Below are 22,675 nucleotides of genomic sequence, written 5' to 3' on the forward strand. Positions count from 1 at the left end.
CTGTCTTTTGGTTAGTTTGGATAAGGGCTTGTCTATCTTGTTGATTTTCTCAAAGAACCAACTCTTTGTTTCATTAATTTTTTGTATTATTCTCTTAGTTTCTATTTTATTAATTTCACCTCTCACTTTGATAATTTTCTGCATCTATTCTTCCTGGGAGACTTTGCTTCTTCTTGTTCTAGAGCTTTCAGGTGTGCTGTTAAGTCACTAGTGTGAGATTTCTCCAACTTCTTTATGTGGGCATTTAGTGCTATGAATTTCCCTCTTAGCACTGCTTTCATAGTGTCCCATAAGTTTGGGTATGTGGTGTCTTCATTTTCATTGATCTCTAGGAAGTCTTTAATTTCTTTCTTATTTCTTCCTTAACCCATTGGTGATTCAGTTGAGCATCAGTTTCCATGAGATTGTAGGTTTTCTGTAGTTTTTGTTGTTGTTGAAATCTAACTTTAAACCATGGTGGTCTGATAGAACACAGGAGGTTATTCCAATTGTTTTGTATCTGTTGAGATTTGCTTTGTGGCCAAGTATGTGGTCAATTTTAGAGAAAGTTCCATGGGGTGCTGAGAAGAAGGTATATTCTTTTTGTTAGGATGGAATGTTCTGTAGATATCTATTAGGTCCATTGGGTCATGACATCAGGTAAGTCCTTTATTTCTCTGTTAAGTTTCGATTTGGGAGATCTGTCCAGTGGTGAAAGTGGGGTGTTGAGATCTCCCACTATTAATGTGTGGGGTTTTATATGTGGTTTAAGCTTTAGTAATGTTTCTTTTACATATGTGGGTGCCCTTGTGTTTGGGGCATAAATGTTCAGAATTGAAACTTCATCTTGGTGGATCTTTCCTGTGATGAATATGTAATGCCCTTCTTGATCTCTTTTGATTGATTTTAGTTTGAAGTCTATTTTGCTGGATATCAGGATGGCTATACCTGCTTGTTTCTTAAGACCATTTGATTGGAAAGTCTTTTCCCAGCCTTTTATTCTTAGGAGTGTCTGTCTTTGTATTTGAGATGTGTTTCTTGTATGCAGTAGAAAGATGGGTCCTGCTTTCGTATCCATTCTGTAAGCCTATGTCTTTTTATTATTATTATTATTTTATTATTTTTATTTTCTATTTTACAATACTATTCAGTTCTACATAACAGCCACGGATTCCCTTGTTCTCCCCCTTCCTCCCCCTCCCCTCCCCCCCAGCACACCCCCATTCCACCTCCTCCAGAGCAAGGCCTCTGCTGAGGACTGAGATCAACCTGATAGACTCAGTCCAGGCAGGTCCAGTGCCCTCCTCCCAGATTGAGCCAAGCATCCCTGCATAAGTCCCAGGTTTCAAACAGCTAACTCATGCAATGAGCCCAGGACCTGATACCACTGCCTAGATGCCTCCCAAACAGATCAAGCCAATCGATTGTCTCACCTATTCAGAGGGCCTGATCCAGTTGGGGGCCCCTCAGCCTTTGGTTCATAGTTCATGTGTTTCCATTCGTTTGGATATTTGTCCCTGTGCTTTATCCCACCTTGGTTTCAACAATTCTTGTTCATATAAACCCTCCTCTTTCTCGCTAATTAGACTCCTGGAGCTCCACCCGGGGCCTGCCGTGGATCTCTGCATCCAGATTCCTCAGTCCTTGGATGGGGTTTCTGGCACAACTATTAGGGTGTTTGGCCATCCCATCACCAGAGTAAAGCCTATGTCTTTTTATAGGTGAATTAAGTCCATTGATATTAAGGGATATTAATGACCAGTGATTCTTCATCCCTGTTATTTTTTGGTGGTAGTGTGTGTACACCTCTCTTCTTTGGGGTTTACTGCTGTGGTATTATCTATTGCCTGTGTTTTTGAGGTGTATCTGACTTCCTTCGGTTGGAATTTTCCTTCTAGTGCTTTCTGTAGGGCTAGGTTTGTGGATAAGTATTGTTTATATCTGGCTTTGTCTTGGAATGTCTTGTTCATTCCGTCTATGATGATTGAAAGTTTTGCTGGGTATATTAGTCTGGCTGACATCCATGGTCTCTTAGTGTCTGCATTACATCTGTCCAGGTCCTTCTGGCTTTCAAAGTCTCCATTGAGAAATTGGGTGTTATTATAATGGGTTTGCCCTTATAAGTCACTGACCTTTTTCCTTTGCTGTTCTTCATATTCTTTCTTTATTCTGTACATTTAGTTGTTTAATTATTATGTGGCGAGGGGACTTTTTTTTTGATGTTCTATAGGCTTCTTGTATCTTCATAGGCATTTCCTTCTTTAAGTTGGAAAGTTTTCTTCTGTGTTTTTTTTTTTTTTTTTTTTTTTTTTTTGGTTTTTCGAGACAGGGTTTCTCTGTGTAGCTTTGCGCCTTTCCTGGGACTCACTTGGTAGTCCAGGCTGGCCTCGAACTCACAGAGATCACCTGGCTCTGCCTCCCGAGTGCTGGGATTAAAGGCGTGCGCCACCATCGCCCGGCTCTTCTGTGTTCTTGTTGAATATATTTTCTGTGACTTTGAGTTGGTATTCTTCTCCTTCTTCTATCCCTATTATTTGTTATTCATAGGTTTGGTCTTTTCATGGTGTCCCAAATTTCTTGGACATTTTGGTTCATGACTTTATTGGCTTTAGTGTTTCTTCAACTGATGAATCTATTTCTTCTACTGTATCTTCAATGCCAGAGATCCTCTCTTCCATCTCTTGCATCCTGTTGGTTATACTTGCATCTGAAGTTCCCGATCTTTTACTCAGGTTTTCTATTTCCAGCATTCCTCTGTTTGTGTCTTCTTTATTTTTTCAATTTCCCTTTTCAGGTCTTGGACTGTTTACTTCATTTGTTTCATTGCTTTTTCATGATTTTCTTTCAGTACTTTATTGTTTTCTTCCAGGACTTTATTGTTTTCTTCTAATTTTTTTGCCCTTTCCTCTAGTTGTTTATAGCATTTTCCCATTTTTTTTGTCTTTTCCTCTACACAAGCCTCTACCTTCTTCATGATGTTATTCATAAGGCTGCTTTCTTCTGCTTCTTCCAATTTTTGATGTTCAGGTCTAGATGTTGGATGCAGGCTAGCTTGTGGTGATGCTGTATTGCTCTTCATTTTGTTGTATGTACTTCTGCCTTGATGTCTGCCCATCTCCTTGTGGTTCGTTCTTGGTCTTATTAGCGCACTTGTTTCAGACAGAGCAGACAGATTCAGAAAGTCTCTCTCTCTTGTCCAGATGGGAGCTCTCTGTCCAAATGGGAACTCTGAAGCAGAATGGAAGCTCTTGTCCAGATGGGAAGTCCGGGACAGGATGGGAGCTCTTGTCGAGAAGGGAAGTCCGAGGCAGGATGGGAGCTGGGGGGCAGTCTCTAAATCTCAGGAAGTGGCTGGGATCTCGGTGGATAGGCTGGGGGTAGGGCGTGGAGATTGCAGGGTCTGCTGGGGGTCTTGGAGAAGGGATCCTTCCAGGTGGGGCTAGAAGGGAACCTGACCGGTGGCCAGAAGCTGGGGCCAAATTGGGCAGGTCTTCCCGGAGTGGCTGGTGCCCAGGGATGGGGTCTGGGTTGGGCCCGGATACTCACCTCTGGTCCAGAAGGGAAGTCTGGGGCAGGATGGGCTTCTCATTTTTTTCTTGATCACAGCTCTTGAGTAGGTAACAGCCAAACTGTCTTTCAGTCAAGTGTCTACACAGAACAGCCAGTCAGAATCAGATTTGATCCTCTTCCTACTCTGAATTCCAGCATCCACATGTCTTGCAATAATGAAGATTGGGCTGTTTCACACCATTATACTGAACAGAATATTTCATTCCCAATTTATTATTATGATAGTAATAGAGCCAAAGAAACAGAAACAAAGGTGGTTTAAATCCAGTCAGTTTCTAGGGTCATTATGTCTAAGGAAAGAGGGATTGAACTTGGAATAAAACTAAACCAAAACAAAGCAAATAAACAAAACAAAGCAAACAAAACAACAACAAAAACCCAGATCCCACACTAGAAACAGGTGAGTGCTTTAGAAGGAGGTGAAGTCCACACAAGTGGAGGGGTGGTGCCAGGATGGCAACGCTAGCCGTGCTTTTAGTTAACAGGAATTTAAACTGTTCTTCCAAAACAATTTAAAAAGTAAAGCAAAACAAAATGTGCAGTGAAACTGAAAACAATAAGGAGAAAAATCTGTGGTTTCGAAAATGTTCCAGGAGGTCGCTGCCAGCCAGTGCATTGCTGTAAGTTGGGCTGGCATTCAAATGGTGCAAGAGTGCCAGAGGCTTGCATCCCTACCCGGGTCCACTGCATGGCTCCATCTGCTTCATGGCCCCCAACCCTGCCAGGAGCAGAGCCCAGCACAGGTGAGGATGAATCACAGGAGGTACGGGAACCCTGGAATGTGACAGCCAATGTGCTTTCGAGGGATAGATTCCTAGTCCATCATCTCACAGCTGAACAGCAGGGCTATGGGGCTGGAGTCTCTCTTCTGAAATTTACCTAATGAGTTGCAGTAAAGCCGAGCTTAAAGCCCAATTGCTTTCATGCCTGTTTCAAGACATTTTCTTCTCTAGGATATGCTATTTGCTTATTAATTTACTCCATTATTTACTTTAAGTTTAATGAATTTGTTTGTTTTGTGTTTATGGTTTAGTTTTCCCAAAAGTCAACTTTGAGGTTATTTCATCTTGGACATAGAGGAAAAGAGAATTGTGATTATCAAATATATATATATATATATATATATATATATATATATATATATATATAATACAAGCGACATTAAACAAACCAAATAGGTCATATTTAGGAATCTACATATATGTGTATACATACTATATAATATATACATCCACAATGTATATAATACACACACACATACATATATGGATATACTAACAATTAATGAAAAAGGAAGCCATGAATTTGAAAGGAACAAGGAAGGCTATATGAGAGGTTTCGGTGGGAGGAAAGAGAAGGGAGAAATAATGTAATTATATTCTTATCTAGAAAAAAAAAGAAAAAATGAAGGAAATGAAATTGTACTCTTAAAGTTTCCTAGGATTGCCAAGTATTACAATTTCTCTACACCATTTTGCCAAAGAAGTAATGAGGAAAATGAACATTGAAAGTCCCGGGCCTGAATAGGGAACAAATGACATGTCATAAGAAGGACAAAAGCCAAAATCTTGTTGTGACAGAATCATATATTTCCCTCGGGATTGAGTTCAAGGACAGGGTGTGGTGCACATGCTCTGTCATCCCATCTTTTAGGAGGCTATTTCAGGTCCTGAGGCCAGAAAGTTCAATTTCAAAGTTTGATTCGGTTTCTGGGAGAAATTCATGATGCTTCCCTTCCCATTGGTGTCGTCCCAGGAAGTTTCTGGGAGGGGCAAGAAGACAGATGGAGTCAGGAAAAACAGGCCCTTGTATCTCTTATAGAGATATTAATTCCATCAGATCAGAGTTCTATATTTTATTATCTTGTCTAACATGGATTACAGTCACAGTCTCAGTGTGAGTTAGGTCTTCAACATACACATTTTCCTTGGAGGACACAAGTCCCATTTCAGCCTGTATGTTCATATGGTGTTTCCCTGTGAATGTACCTATGTATGTATCAGATACTCCCTTTTAACAAAGATCCTACTAATATTATATTAGGAGGGCACATTTTTGTCATAACTAATTATATCTGCAAACAACTTTATATCCAAATAAGGTGCTGAGTATTAAGACTTCAGTTCTTTTGAGGGATGTGGTAGAGATCTTGCCTAGTGTTTGTGAGGTCCTGGGTTTTCATGCCAGCACCATAAAAGACTTTGAAATCAGCTGTTATTTTGGAAGTTCAAGGACACAAGTAGGGGAATAGCCTAGAAAGTAGTTACATTATAAGTAAGAATGAAAATGTCATAATGAAATTTATTATTTTATAGGATTTATATATTGTAAATAAAAATTAGAAAGAAAGGAACAAGAAGAGAAAGAAAGGAAGGGGAGGAGGGAGGGAAGAAGGAAGAAAGGGAGAGAGAGACACACAGAGAGAGAAGAGAGAGGTTAGGTCTGTACTGCAGTTGTTACTACAAAAATCTTGCCGACCCATAGGTGAGATCTGGGAACAGTGTCCACTCTAGGAAGGTAAACCATAGGCATAGTTTACCTGTATGTCATTAGCTCACAGTGCAGTTCTCTCTCTCTCTCTCTCTCTCTCTCTCTCTCTCTCTCTCTCTCTCTCTCTCTCTCCCTCCCTCCCTCCCTCCCTCCCTTCCTCCCTTATCCTGGACATATTGTCCCTGAGGAGAATGCATATTCATGAGCAAAGACAGAAGTCATTACCATCTCTTCCTTCTAGCTCTGCTCCCCTGGTTTCCAATCTGGATTCCTGCTAGTATCCATTTGTCATATCTGGACAACACTTACATCCATGCTAAACAAGATTCTGTCTCCAGTCTCTTATCTGGCATCACAAAATCTTTTCAGCCCAGCCCCATGCTGGGTATGTTTTCTCAAGTTAGAATATGATTCTGAGAACTAAGTACAGCATTTATCTGTTATACATTCCCTATCTGTCACAGACAGCAAAACAAGCAAGTACAACACATAGGAAAAATTGCCCATTTTGTTTTCTTGTAGTATTTGATAATTGTAACTTGTATTTATATCTTATCCATGATCCTTACTCATAGAAATTCCATTTTTGCTTGAAAACATTTTTTTTAATACTATGGTGTTTCATGCCACCTCTAAATATCCTCCTGGACCATTTAGCTCATATAAATGACTGTGATGGGGCTCACACAAAGCAATCTACATCAAACCCTCTATTGGGATTTAAAAAGGATGTTCAGAAGCACAAAGAAAAGACAGAATTAGTAGCTATGTGCAAGTTTTCCATCCTCAATTATTTCAGCTTGTCATGGCAACGACAAAGAGTAGTATTTCCAGATGCCTGAAGCAGAAGACGGTCAGTAGGTAGGAGGGGTAAGTTGTGTCAACTCCTTCAGGTTTGGGGAAAATGAGAACCAAGAACTGGCTACAGGACTTGTCAAAACAAGTTATTGGAGTCTTGATAAGGGTTATTTCAGCAGAGTGATAGAAAGAAAGAGTCGATTAAAAGATGTTGAGTGGAAAAGGCAAAGATAGAAAGTAGAAACACTGAGTCCTGAGCATTTTTGTGATGGGCACAATTTTCAAAGAAGCAGGAAAAAAAATAAGCAGATGTTGAAAAGGTATATTAAAACAAAGGGGGAGATCGTGACACACATTGGCATATTTTGAATTCAGACAGTGAATGCTTGTGGTTGAGCCAGTGAGTGTGGATTCAGTAGATCCCTTTGATACTGTTCAACAGAAAGGGGGATAACTTAGTTTATAGTTAGGGTTGACAACATGGGCAAGTGTTTCTGATTGGAAAATGACTCCCACTTCACAAACCTGGAGGGCCACTGAGACTATTTCATCGCTTGTACCCATTTTGCTGCTGAAATACTAAGGTCATCTGTGGGCTGATGGAGTTGGGGTAAAATGCTGTGAAAATTTGGAGGATAAAGATAAGTTTATTCATTCACAGTTTCAGAAGACAGAAATTCAAAATCAAGGAGCAGGGCTGTGATTCCTTCAAGCATTGTGTCTGGAGAGGCTTTCTTGGCTTGATTCTAAACGGTCCTGGTGTCTCATGGATTGATCTTCACATGGTGCTCTTCCTGGGGCTACTGAGTTTTGTATCTCTCTCTAATCTCTCTTATTCCCACAAGGACATAACCACAATGCTTCCTCTCATTAGGCTCCACCACTCAGAAGTTTAAGGACTTTTCAAAAGCATCAAATTCTTGTGACCAAGTCTATAGCAGATTATCTTTCGGTGATAGATAAAATCGAACTTATCATGGGGAGTATAGAGGGGACTACTTACCAGTGGGAAGAATCTACATGAACATTTCATAATAAATTGAAATCATTCTGTCCACAAAATTGTGTGTCTTTCCTTATCAGTGTTCAGCTACTGGGATACAGGAACTAACTCGGTAGAGAGTAAATTTAATCAGAGTTAGGACTTTACCAGGTAGATATGATAAACAGAGAGAATGACAAGAATAATAGAAACCTTGAATGAAGCCAGCTGTGTTATGCAGAACTTCAGTGTGTAGTATCAAATGTGAACTAAAGAATAAAATGATTTTTAACATATCATTGGTCACTACGGGGTTAAAACGTCACTGAAAGTGGTCAAATCTGAACAGGGAAAAACTGTGGCTTTAAATAATGATTTTAGAGATCATGGTTTCCCATCCCCAGCTCCCCTCTAACACCACCAGAGATTCTGAATTAATTGTGGAGGATAGAGACCCACAATTGGTGTTACCCCAGAATAAGAATCACTCATCTAATATGTACACGACAAAGAGTCAGTGGACATATTTGATGAAATAGTAGAGGAAATAAAGATTGATGGAGGATGGACAATTGACCAGAATGTTAAAGAGGATCTTCCTAGAAGTTGAAGAGATTGCAACAATCTTGGAATGGAGACGATGCATGGGAAGAAGTGATGGGAGGCTGAAAACAAATAGGTCTCATTCGTGATTTGGTGGCAGGTGGAGCCTATAAATCTATGTAAATTCCTGGCCACCATTGAAAAGTCCCAGGTCTGGACAGGTAATAGCAGCCAGAAAACAACCAAGTAACCATTATTACCAAATGCCAACTCTAAATTATGAGGAAGCCTCTTTTACTTACATGTTCATCCTACTGGAAGAGATAAATAATCTTGTCTCAGAAAAACCATACTTCACATCATTGCTTTACTACTCTGAAACACACATGAGGCTGGGCGGTGGTGGCGCACACCTTTAATCCCAGCACTCAGGAGGCAGAGCCAGGCAGATCTCTGTGAGTTCGAGGCCAGCCTGGGCTACAAGTGAGTTCCAGGAAAGGCGCAAAGCTACACAGAGAAACCCTGTCTCGAAAAATCAAAAACAAACAAACAAACAAAAAAAAACAAAAAAACAAGAAACACACATGAAAAGATGCTTATTCTCTATGTAAAGGCTTGAAAAAAAAAGCAGCATGGTTTATGCTTTTCACTACTCATGTATTGCCAGTCAATTAAAGAAGCTGTCTTCATGATTTCCTACTCCAAGTAGCTTAAAACCTAGGGCCATTGATAAAACCTCTCCCTCCTCCCGGATGACAAGAGTGGACTGTGGCTGGATTGCTCCCAGTTTCCTTTGGTGTCCCCCAACGACCCTCAGGTCCATGGTTTATGGGGCTATGAAAGTTAGCACCTCATCTTTAAAGTACCTCCACACACATTGTTCCCTCTTAATGCTTCCCAGACTCCCAGGAGACACAGTCTGCCAGTTCTCTGATGCTGACTCTCAGCTCCTTCATGAGTCTGAACTTACTGACTCATTTCTGTACCAAAGGACAGAAATGGCAGGACAACACTTTCCAGGTCGAGTTACACAGATTTCAGAGGGGTACTGCTTTCTACTGGCAATCTTATTTTCCCTCTAATTCTTGTTTATTTTAAGTCCTCTTCACAGAATTGGAGGCTTTTCAGGAACTTACTCTGCACACAGACATTCCTAAAGTCTCTGTTCTGAACTTGTACTATTTGCCTCTAATAGATTCCTCTCTCTCTCTCTCTCTCTCTCTCTCTCTCTCTCTCTCTCTCTCTCTCTCTCTCTCTCTCTCTCTGTGTGTGTGTGTGTGTGTGTGTGGGTGTGCGCGCACGCGTGCGCGCGCGGACAGTTTACACACTGTTATATATTCTGTGGTAGCTTGGTTTCTCCTGTGAAGTCTCCTTACAGATTTCTGTCATGGCCTATCCCAAAGTCAAGACCACAGTGTGTTTCTTTTAAATTTATTACTTGCTCCTGGGTCACTTGAGAATGTGACTCTTTGCAGACAAATAAAGTATAGAAACTGTTCTTATCTATGGAGTATTACTGAACATTTAAATACTCTATATAGCATTTCATGATAGTTTACTTACTATACATACCTTTAAATCAGTTTATTGGATTGTGCAGACAAAGAACCTTGAAACATGTTATTTTCTTCCTTCCAAAAATTAGTAGATTTAAATTTTTTTCTCATACATGTGTGCATATATGCATGTGTGTCAGTATGCATGTCACTATGTGTATGGAAATGATCAAAAGACAGCCTTGAATGTCTGTCTTCCTGGCCTAAGAACTCTTGGGGATTCCCCTGTCTCTGTCTCCCTTCTTTCTGTAGAAGCACAGATTTGCACTATTGGGATCTAGTTTTGTTTGGATTCTTGGGATTTGAACTCTGGTTTTAGGTCACTCCTGGAAGCTGGTATTGACAATCTCTTTATTCATCCTGGAATTCATTTCTCAATTTTTCTTAAAGTAAAATTTTCTACTTAAGATACAACATATCTGGTTATAAATTAATCTTCAACCAGAATAATTATTAATAACATTTACCCAATCCCATATAGCTACAAAACATCTTTCCATCTCTTTCATTCCTTGGCTTCCTCAAAACACCTAGAAGCTAAATATATGGAAAAGATTCTATTTCTGTTTTTCAAATGAGACCCATTCTCAGTAAGGTTAAATGACTTGTCCAAATCCCTCCTCCGGTAAGCTATGATACCAGAAATTGAACAAGGTCTTCTGAGATCTGGATGTGACTGACTGATGTCCTCATGAATTAGATGAACAGCGGGGAAACCTCTCCTTTACACATGAGTGAACTCAGCTCTGAGAGTTTTTGTTCCATATTCTCCAACCTTCAGAGGGACAGTTCTCATGCTTTATTTTATGTGAAAAACAAAGAAAGTCTCTTCTCTGTGTGTAGCAATCTATCTGTCTTTCATCTCTCTCATTTGTGTTTCACATGACTGAGTTTCCTGTGTAGGGAATCATCAGGGTATTATTCCAAATAGAGAAAAACTCAGATAAAACCCCATGTTCCTGGCTGCAGCCTGGGTGATTACGAATACAATACTGTACTTACAGTAGGAAGCCGGAGTGAATAGGGGCTTCTGTCTTTGAAAGGATGAGCATTCGCTCTGACCTAATAACTATCTGACGCTGGGTACAATTATCTTCCTCCAAGAGGAGCATTATAATGTGACACATTAATTGTTGTGTCATTTTTTTTTTTTTCCTGAACGGCATGTTGGGTGTCTAATACAAACCAGAGGCTTCATGAATTATCCATGGCAGTGTGCTAGTGTGCTGCCACTCTGATTTACCTTTCCAAACCAAAATCAAGCCAGTCACATCACCTGTTTTCAATGACTGCTGGCAGACCTGTACTGCCCTGGGACCTCCACGCTTATCTTTCTAGGCCCTTACATGTCTAATAAATCTAACGATGCACTAACTTGCTGCAGCTCTGAAAGCTCTCTTCCTCATCGTCAAACCACAGAGACACAGCTTTGTGAGTTGGACCACTGTGAGACACTGTGAGTACCTAGAAGATCCTCACTGTACAAGAACAGTAGGGAGGTCTCCTTTCACTGCATTTAATCTACCTTGGTTCCTTCACAGGCTTTTTGAAGAAGGACCCTCTGTACCAGAAGGCTGTTTCTGAGGCACACAGGCTCTTTGGCCCCAGCAAAAACCACAGTGCTCAAGCCTGGATGATCCTCTTCCATTGCTGCAGCTGCTCCTTGGCAAGCCTGTGCAGGCTTATGGGCTGGTGGCCATGGGTTTGCCTCTGGGTCCGTCATCTGTCGTGTTGTTAGCCTGCTGATGGGCTGTCTCAGTGTGCCCTTTAAGCCTGTGCTTTCCTGGCTTCCAACTTTGGCTCTGACCACGGGAGGAAAAGCTATGCAGCCCCCATCATGCTCCAGATCCCAGACTCGCAGTAGCAAACAGGACTTCCCCAGTACCTTGGGCAAGAATGGTTCACAGAGCTAAAGCCATCAGTATTCAAATGCACTTGCTGGCCCATGCTTGGCTGCTAGTTAAAGCCGCACCGCCCCAAAGACTCATCCCCCTTTTGGTTTTAATTGGGTTCTTTCCCATCATTTTTATTTCAGTTTGCACCTGACTCTGACATATACAGCTGCTGATTACCAAGTAAGTTGTTCGGTGAGCTGGAGGTATGATAAATTAAATATGATATGTATCACTGAGCCCATCTTTGGCTGCTTCACGGCACATTATAATTTGGGAAGGGACTATTACAATAAAATATTAAAGAATAAGCAGGAACAGCCCACTGTTCTCATGTCCAATGGCAAGAGAAAATTACAGGTTTCATTGTCTATGCGGCACCATCTGCCTCTTTGCTGAGGCTGAGCCTTTGGCTCTCCCAGGGGAAATCGCTGCGGATAAGTTATTCAATTAGAACAGCATTATTGGCCAGCTACCTTGGAGAATTGGGTTGATGATGTTGTGACTACACTGCTCTACATTCCTTCATGTCCCCAGCAGGCCGCAGCACATGGCAACTTCCCTGAGTGTTTACTGAGCCCCACAGTAGAGGTGAACAATTGAAATGAGGAATATCAAGGATGCCTGAAAGAAAATCAATTCTGAATGAACTTTTCTTGCTTAGCCCCAGCTTCAATATTCTGAGTCATACTGTATTTTTGCGGACTTTTATTGAATTAGGTGACAGAAATGATAGTAGGGAGGAGACTGCATTTCATGATACGCATTTAACCTGTGGCACTGTAAAAAATAATTCCTCACATGCAAGAACAAGATAGAAATACACTCAGGCCTCTTCAAACATGTTCACCTTAGAGATGGAAAGACTTATAGAAGCATGATAGCTTTTTAGTGAAAACTTCAGCTGGTCTTAGAAGCCTCTTTACCAGCAAGGGTGATAATTGTTTATATCATTTACATTTACATCATTCGGTTTACATCATTCAGACCTTTGTAGAGATGACACTACACATCTCAAACAGCAATGCCTAAATGAGATCTTGATGGGAGTTTTATTATTGTCCTTAGGATCTTGGTTTGTAATCGGAAGAGCTGATTTCACATACACATACATTCATGCACACAAGTGAACTTACAAGTATTTTTAATTGTAGGCCACTATTAAATAAAACTGTACATATATACAAATAAAACCATGTTAAAATTAAATTCCAAAATTATGCATTTTTGTACTATTCATACATATTTGTATGTACATATATCTTTCTGTGTTTATTTGCCCACCAGGTCAGTTCTGATAATGTTCTATGGCTGTTAACGGAACAATAAACTCACACATGCTCCTTGTTATTGGTTCTTTTGCTGATATGTATAGAGAGTAATTATCTATAATTTTAGTATCTATGAATTATAACAATTCTTTGTTTATAATCCTTTTACCATGTATGATGTTATCATTTTAAATTAATTATGAGATCTTAAATATTAAGAAATTAGTTACTTACTGGGAAACATTATGTTTTCTCCAAGATGTCATTTTCATTTAGTTTATGATATTTTTGATGTTTTAAATATTATTTCTGGGGGTATCATTCAGTGGTACATATTTACAAAACATGAACAAGGCTTTGGGTACAAGCCTCATCCCTAGTTTAAAAAAAAGTTATGTGGGAGTCATCAGTCCTATTTTTCACCTGAATTGATTTTACTACACTGTGTTAGAAAGCCATTCTTCCTTTGAGATGTTAAATGTTTTTGTGTTTGAGAAATTGGTACTTGTTTTCTGTTAACTACTTAATCCATCAGCTACACATGTTTTCCTCTATTTCCATGAGGGATGATCCTCAGGATTCTCAGTAATACTAAAATCCCAAGTTGTGCAAGATCCTTATGTAAAAGTGCGTAGTGTCTTCAGATAGCCAGTACTTGTCCTCCCAAGCACTGGGCATCACATTTAGATTGCTCTAACAAGAAAAATTACAATGAAAATACTTTTCACATCTAAGGTATGAATGACAAGGTAAAGTCTATACAGGCTTAACGAAGATGCATTTATTTTTATCACAAATAGTTCTGTTTCACAGTTAATTGAATTCACAGATGTAGAACTCATAGATACAGAAATTAACTATGTATTTATTTGTGTGTACAGTTGTATGTATTTATAACTAAGTGGGCAAAAAAAAATTGTATCTATGCACACAGGCTGACATAGGCCGCTATTGATTCCCTCATAACCCCAGTGGATAAATACGCATTTCCCTCTTCATATTGAACCCACCATAGTCCTAGAAGCTCTTGGACAAATATACTCCATGTGGTGAACTCAGCTTTAATGGATGCTTCAATTTTATTGATAGGTACAGTAGGCAGGAAGAAAGGAAGCTAAAAGCTTCTACATGTATTCCCTTCCCAGGCACCATTGGAGACAAAAGTATATCAGCATGTCCACTTCCTCTGAGACTAATAGCATGATAAGTGATCAGTAATGCCCTGGTAGATAGGAATTTCAATACTCTTCCAAGGGGACAGATGTTAAATACTGTAATAGAAAATCTTGAAGCTACCTAGGACTCATTTTCTGGCATTGCTGGATTGAAAATAAGCCAGCACCAGTTTTTCAGTAAATAATAGAGATCCACACAGTGATTAAAGATGAATCAATGGCAGGGCTTTACACCGACCCAAACCTAACATACAAAAAGGCAGTAGATAGAGAATATCTGAATTTCTACATCACCCAGACCAACACTTGACTCAGTACAAGGCTAAACCAAATAATACTAAGATTAAAAATGTCCTCTTGACTTAGCCCAAAGAGATGGAAGGCCCAGTCTCTTCTCCAAGACTTTCATTACCCTGGAAGGAAGGCTATGTCATGACCTTTAGTAAAATCTAAAAGAAGCTAAGGTCCTGGGCACCTGGTTCTTTGTTTCCAGTGCAGCCACCATGAACTCTGGGGTGTACCATTTGCTTGTTCTCTCTACAAGCTGGAATGCCCTCCACTGCTTTTCTCTCTCATGCTGTTGTTATGCAGCTCCCTGATGCCCACCACTTCATGGCACTGTGGTGGGCTCACCGTGGGAGCGCAGGGAATCCCATGCACCAGTGTTCTTCCTTTTGTGCTTGGCAGCCACTCACGCTTTCCCACAGCCAACACAGCTTACCTGTAAGACAGTCACCTGGTCCTTGCTCACTGAAAGAATCAGAATGCTGATAAAGACTTGTGGTATTGGTCACAATCTGCCCGTATGCATCTGTGAAAACTGAGTTCACTCTCCTGCAGGCACACATACTACAGACCCTCACACTATCCCCCATGTGAAATGGAACTAAATTTGGTCTAAAGCTGCTTCCCTAGATTTTGTAAATATGGCTTAAAAGTGTTTCCATACATAACAAATTTTAATCAAACTCGATTGTGAAAAGTCTACAACTTCCTCTGGTCCCTACTGTCTAAGTCTCTGGCAGTTGCTGTGGCTGAGGGTTTGTCAACCATAAGCATGCAATCTTCAAACATAAGACAGACACCCAGGAGAGCCAGCCCAGCTGTCCTTGCCATGCCCCCTTTCTTTTCCACTTTTTTTTTCCTTTTGATTTTGAGCCTTAGCCTTTAATAGCTGAGCTGTCTTTCCAGGCCTCACTCCATGTTTTTGTGCTTAACTTCTTTTTGCCTATCAATGTGACTCAGCCATTTTGTAGTTCTACGATGGCATTGAACTGGTTTGAATCTGAGGTTTATCCAACAATTTAAGACCCAGTCCTTGCTCAATGAAACTATGGTACATTTACTATTTCTAATGATTTTCATGTATTATTCTCTTGTAAGTGTCTTTTTGGGGCATTCACCTATTCATATTTTGGGCCCATTTATTTAACTTGTGTATATGCATGTGTGCTTTTAAAATATTTTTGTTAATTATTTGATCATTTTGATGATACATAGGAGATCCCTCCACATTTGGTTATCTAATCATTTGTCAATTATAAAAATCACAAATATCTATTTTCCAAACCTGAAGAGTTGTTTGGTTTGGTCTGTTGTGGTTTGGTTAGGATGAGTCTAACTGTCTACCCTCAGCTGGTTTCAGACTTAGAAACCTTCTTTCTTACCCTTTCTGCAAACACTGCTGGGATTGCAGATCTGTGCTACCATGGCTGGATGAAGTTATTTTCTTCATGTTTCTATATCATTTATTTTACTTTACAGACATTTTTATTGACATGTAACTAAGCCTTGTGGCTTGTGCTTTGCAAGTTTGATTTTCCTTTTTCCTTAGATCATTAAAATAGCATGCAATATTTTTTCTTCCAAAATTTCAGTTTTCTTCACTTTTTTGATCTACATGGGATTGGTTCTTTGTAAACATGGTTCAAGAAAGAAATATTCCAGCTCTGCTGGTCCTTTACAATACTCATTTGCTTCTAAAGTGTTCGTGATGCAGTCTAAATACTTAGGTATTATGCTTTGTCATGTGTCTACTGGTTTTCACTCTCAATTACTTTTTCTTTTTAGTAAGGCTGAGGAAAGAACCCTGGGTCTTATGTAATTTTATTACTGAGCTATACCCACAGCCTGGAGTCAATTCATTATTATGTTAATACCATCACTCATCTTTTGAAGTTTTATAATATACTCTAATATTTTATAGAACAAGTAAAGAATTCATTCTCTTCATTTATAAAACATCTTTTCAAAGATACTTATTCTTACCTGCTCATTTTTCATCCAGTACAAATAGATCTAATCAATTCAAGAAATCACTGAAGGGATTTTCATCTGGTTGTAATTAAACAGGCATTAAATTAAAATGATTACATTTTAGATATCCAACTCTTTCATCTCCTAACATGGCATATGTAATTTTAAAATGTTTTCTTTCTGAGGCTGAGGGATAGCTTGGCAGTTAAGAACACTTGCTGCTCTTCCAGGGGACCCAGGTTCAGTTCCTGACACCCACATAGTTGATTGTAACTGTCCCTTGGCTCCAGTGTATTGGAATTTTGTAATTGGTGCCCTCTTCTGGTTCCTGAAAGCAGCAGTCATGTATGCAGTACACATGCACATTCAGGCAAAACACTCACACACAGAAAAAAGTAAATATTGTTTTCAGCTTTCTCACTTCCCTATGAAATGGTATCTTTCCTTAAATAATTCTTGTGTGTTTTCAGCTGTATGTAATGTTTAAGTACTTTGGTTTTGTTTTTCTTTTGCTTGTGATTTGATTCTACTGTGGTTTCATTGCAATTTTTAGTTCCTAATTTATAAGGAATGAGAAAACAATCAACTATTTCATGTGTCTAGAAATTATGTTCCTTACATGATTTTTCTGTTCCTTTTCTGGATTTGACAAGTATATATATATATTCTATTAATAAAAATCTTTTATTTCTTTCCTATCAGCATTTGGCTAATTTTTATCTCATTTAATTGTATTTTTCAGAACTGTAATGGCAATATAAAAGTCATAATCTATTATCAAGGATCATTGCTTTGTTAAAGATGCTCATGAAATGCTTCTAATATTTTAAATCAATTACAATGTAAATTCAAGCTCACAATTTGTATTGCACTGAGTTTTCTATTTACATCTACTTAAAAAAGAAAAAAACCTAGGGAGAGATTTTGAATTTTATCCAAGACCTTCTGTCCTTTAATTGATATTCACATGTGTTTTGGTTTGCTGTTTGAATTTTCCTCGTGAGCAGTAGTGTGTCAAGGGCAGGCAGTGGAAGCTTTGTGGCCTGGAAATAAGCAATTGTTTAGAATTTGGATAACAAAAGTGTTTTGTCTGGGAGGAGTAGGGTACCGCTGACATCACTTAGAATTACCACTGCCTGCTTATAATAACAAGCAGGCGTTTTTAATTTTATTATTGTTTTTCAATTCTCTTTAGCTAGGCACCCCTTTGTTCTCACTGCCACAGCTGAGGTCTCTACTGCTCTGCCTTTCCATAGCCTTTGCCTGTCAGACACTGCCAGGCGCTTCCCCAGCACACTCCACCCACCCCACCCCACCCCCCAAAAAATATAAACAACAACAAAAAATCCAAAAGCTATTTTGTGTGTTCTCCATGTAGCATTCAATTGCAGTTCTGTAATTTAATACTGTTGCTTTTAAACTTCGATTCATGTTGGTTGTATTATACGGAGACGATGTGCTCACAGCCCCTCATATTCAGGACTGCCTCAAATATATAACATAATTAAGTAGTTGTCTTTTTAAATTTTGTTATTTACTTTAAAAGCATTTACCTTTACTTTAAAAGGTACCCAAAATTATCTGGATATTTATTTAACAAAAATTTTTAGTAGGTTTTTTTGTTTGAATTTATCTACTATTAAAAATATAAACATGGAACTTACATTTTAAAAAATTATTTGTCAATGTTTTAGAATTTTATTTTGCTTATTTTGACTTGATATTCCCTGTGTGGCCTAGACAATAGTATTTTTCTAGTTTTTAAATTTTTCCATATTTGGTCAAAGAGAATTTTTCTTAAGATACATGTTTTAGCAAAATTCATTTTTCTTCACCTAATGATTTCTGGCTGAAATAAAATCATTTGCCATCCTGTCATAGTTAGACAAAACAAAAACACCTTTTTTTCAGGAACTTTAATTGAATCAATTCTGTATCACTCTTTACATTTGAAGCCACTAAGGAAAGAATTCAGTAATCCATTCCAGCTCTGCTCTCTATTAGTTTGTGACCCTGGACATTTCACTTAAATTCTGACCTCTTAATTCCTTTTCAGTAAAATGAGGACCATAATGATAGCCACTTCAAGGGGTCTTGTGAGAGTGAAATGAGCTATTGAAGGTGGAGGACCACGTCTGCCAGTAACTGGCACTGGAGGAACGTGGTTGCTTCCCGTTTGCATTCCCGAGGGATGAGCTTTAAAGGCACCTTTCTGAGGCTCTCCTGAGCCTTTGTTCATGACACACTGTGAAGAGTTTGTCCTTCTTGCCATTGCCTTTCGGCGCCGTCACTTCACAATCTGCCCAGTCGGCCATGCACATCAATGGTTGTGAGGAGAAGTCACATTTGAGGTTGTCCCCTTGGAATGATTTGACCTGTCTTGTTCCCATGCCTGCCTGATGTCTAACTATCCTTAACAAAGTGCTTTGCTATTTATTTATTAAATCAAACAGAAAGTATTACAGTGGGGAAGGAATGGGTGATACGCTAAAGAGATCTTCAAACGAGTTTTAGTGTGAATAAAGTTATTTACTCAAACCGACCCCAAAGCATTCAGTATTGCAAGCATGTCATCATCAATCAATATCCACACACTGCTTTCAACGTTTATGACAGATATGTGCTATATAAGGTCACGTTGGACCCTTTACTGTTTTCAACAAATGGTTATAACACCACACACACACACACACCACACACACACACACACACACACACACACACACACACACACACACCACACTTCCTGGTCAGGGTCATGGGAAAATACATCACAAGATTAAAGCTCTACATTCATACATTCGCTTAGGTTGTGTAAGCTGATTACACAGGAAATCCAAGGCAAGTGGGTTTGGTTGTTACACTGCTCTTTTAAAGGCAGGTTAAAGAAACAGGCTTAGCACACAGCAGGATGGCAATCTGCTTCAAGTGACCCTCCAGGTGTATTATTGTGAGATCCAGCAAAAGTTTCATTTTCTTTGAATGTAAGAGATATTTTCATAAAACTTGTATCGCCACACTAGTAGAGAATTAACTTCCAAAAGCAAAACATAAGAGAAACATCAACTTAAAGGCTCACAGCTTTATCAATGTATCCTGTTGTAGATTGACAGTGACTTTAAGGAACAGAACATGCGGGAAGTTGCTGTATACTCATTGGCATCAAACAACCATCAAAGATGACAGAAAAAAATGAGCATGGTGGCTCTTGTGAGCAAAGCAGAAGATAGAGGAGGGAAGAGAGTCACACAAATCAGGAAGCCAGACTCATCTACACAATGAATTCTAGGTCTGCATAGTGAGAAACTGTCTCAAAAAAGCAAAATGCAAAACAATAGCTACAATAAAGCCAGTGAAAAGCACAAAAACGTTACAGAAAGAGAAACTATACCAACTCCTGCCTGTGTTTTCAGAGAGTTGAAGGAGGATAAACCGTTACGTATTCTTGATACTGCTCATCATAGAATACTGAACAGTGGTGGAACAAAAGAGAGTTATAGATCTGACTCAACAATACTGAGATACAATTTACATCCAACAAAAAATGTACATCATAAATTCCAACGTGTGTCTATTAATAGTGGGGAAGAAGAGAAGCTGGGGAGATGGGTCAGTTAGTGAAGCACCTTCTGCACAAACATGAAGAATGAAAATCAAATTTTCAGCACCCACATAAAAGCTGGATGGATCAGTGCAGTCTGGAACCCTGGGACCTCAGAGTTGGGTGGGGCACAGACAGGCTGATTCCTCATGCTCAAATGCTAGCCAATTTAGCTAAATCCATGAGTGTCAAGTTCAGTGAGCAGTCTGTCTCAAAGCCTAAGGAGGAGCAAGGAAGATACATGACACCTGAATGTTGACCTCCAAACAGAACCATGGGTATTCACACACACACACACACACACACACACACACACACACACACACACACATATTCACATAGATATTTGCATGCAAACAGTTAGGCAAATGCCTTCCATTTAAAAGATTGGCACAGAAAAATATGTTACATAAGACACATATAATAAATGAAAGGAAATTATTTTAGATTGGCAAAGAAGAAAATAACTATTCCATGAACCTTAAGAAAAAAAAACTCAGGTGAATATTTTTATTTTAAAAACTGGCCAAAAAACATTAAGCAAATACAAGCAAGCTCATTTACAGTCTTGATTATGCCAGAAATAGAAAAAAATAAACACACTGAAAGAAACCACAAAATTCAATATATGATATATATAATTTAAATAGTTTCTATGGACATGCATATATTCAGCACCCAGGATTTTTGTCATTTGCAGTGCTGGGAAGCAAAACAGGAACTCGAGCAAGGAGAGCAAGAACATCCTCATAATCGAACAGTTTTCACAAGGATGACATTGTAGAAACTATCACAATGGGAAATAGAAATACTTCAAAGGAAGGACAATGAGAAAAACTTAGCCAACCACACAGTAAAGTACACTAGCATGAGAAAAGTGCTTACATGCCACCCAGCAACAGAAGAATGATTGAAAGAACTCACCTGTGTCCATACAGTGGAGAATCTTATGAAAAAGAATTAGGTCTGGTTATGTAATCCCATGAAGAAGAAGGCAGACTGTATTGTTCGATGAAAAGGGAGTTAGAAAACAATATGCCAGTACTTAAGCACTTACCTAACAAAAGAGTGTATATGTGTGTGTGTGTGTTTATACATATGTGTATACATGTGTTATATAAGATACATATAGTCAACAAAAGGAAATTATTTTAGATAAGCAGAGGAGGAAATAACTGTATCATAAAACTTAAAAAAAATAACTCAAAAGAATGTTTTTGTTTTAAAGACTGGCCAAAAGATACTAAGCAAATACTAGTAAGCTCATTTCTTATATATATATATATATACTTACATATGTATATGTGTGCACATATATACGTATATATAGGCATATATACATGTGTATATGTGTATATGAACATATATAAATATGGGGGTTCTTATAGCAATACGTGTGTGTGTGTGTGTGTGTGTGTGCTCATAGCTGCATTTGAATAAAAATAAAGTCTTTAAAAGTAAACTATAAAGCTTGAGAGAAAGTGTTGTCCTTAAGAAGAAGCAATAGAGTCAGGTGGCAGCAGCACACACCTTTAATCCCAGCACTCGGGAGGCAGAGCCAGGTGCATCTGGATCTGGATCTATGGAGCAAGATCCAGAACAGGCAGCAAAACTACACAGAGAAACCCTGTCTAGAAAGACCAAAAAAAAAAAAAAAAAGAAAAGAAAAGAAGAAGAAGAAGAAGAAGAAGAAGAGAAGAAGAAGAAGAAAAGAAATCAATAATTCAATTATCACCTTCAACTATATAGGGGAGTTACATAACACCTAGGCCTAGGCCATATGTGATGCTGTACCAAAAATTACTATACACACACACACACACACACACACACACACACACACACACACACAGGACAAGGTACATAACATAAAAGAAAAAAGTACAGTCTGAAATATTCCTTATTTTTGCTTGCCTAGAGCACACATATGAATGTTCAACCCAGATCTATTTATCAATGCTCTAAGGCCTTGACAGCCAAATGTCTTCATATGCATCGAACTACAGCATTTAGCTTGATCAATTCTCTTTATGTAGTTACAAGAATAGAATGGTCATTGAAAGGACATTTGTATGAGGATCATCTGTAGTGATTTTGAGATCAACACTGAAATCTCATTCACAGAATTTGATAATGCTTTAACACTGTTTTAACACAGTACACTATACTAAAGGAAAAAACACACGACAAGTAGACAAGTATTTTTTAAAAGTACTGGAATTATCTAAGGACTAAGGGAGTGATGTGTCAGTAGACAGGTATATTATGGGATTGAATGAGACTCTAGACCTGGATGCCAAGCTTCAAGCAAAATATTTAAGTTCAAATATATTTTAGAATTCAATATAAGACTGTCCTTATACATGAAGGAGTTGGAGCCCATTGATTTAGATTAGAAATAAAATATCAGAATTATCTCTCAAAAGTAAATCTACATAAGCTTACACATTCATATTATTATAAGAATGTGGATTGCAATAAACACCAATATGGTAAATCTAATTTTAAAAGAGGTAAAATTGAAGAATTGCATAATTAAGAATCAAAGGAGATACTATGTTT

Source organism: Peromyscus leucopus, chromosome 9, assembly GCF_004664715.2.
Source record: "Peromyscus leucopus breed LL Stock chromosome 9, UCI_PerLeu_2.1, whole genome shotgun sequence".
NCBI lineage: Eukaryota > Metazoa > Chordata > Mammalia > Rodentia > Cricetidae > Peromyscus > Peromyscus leucopus.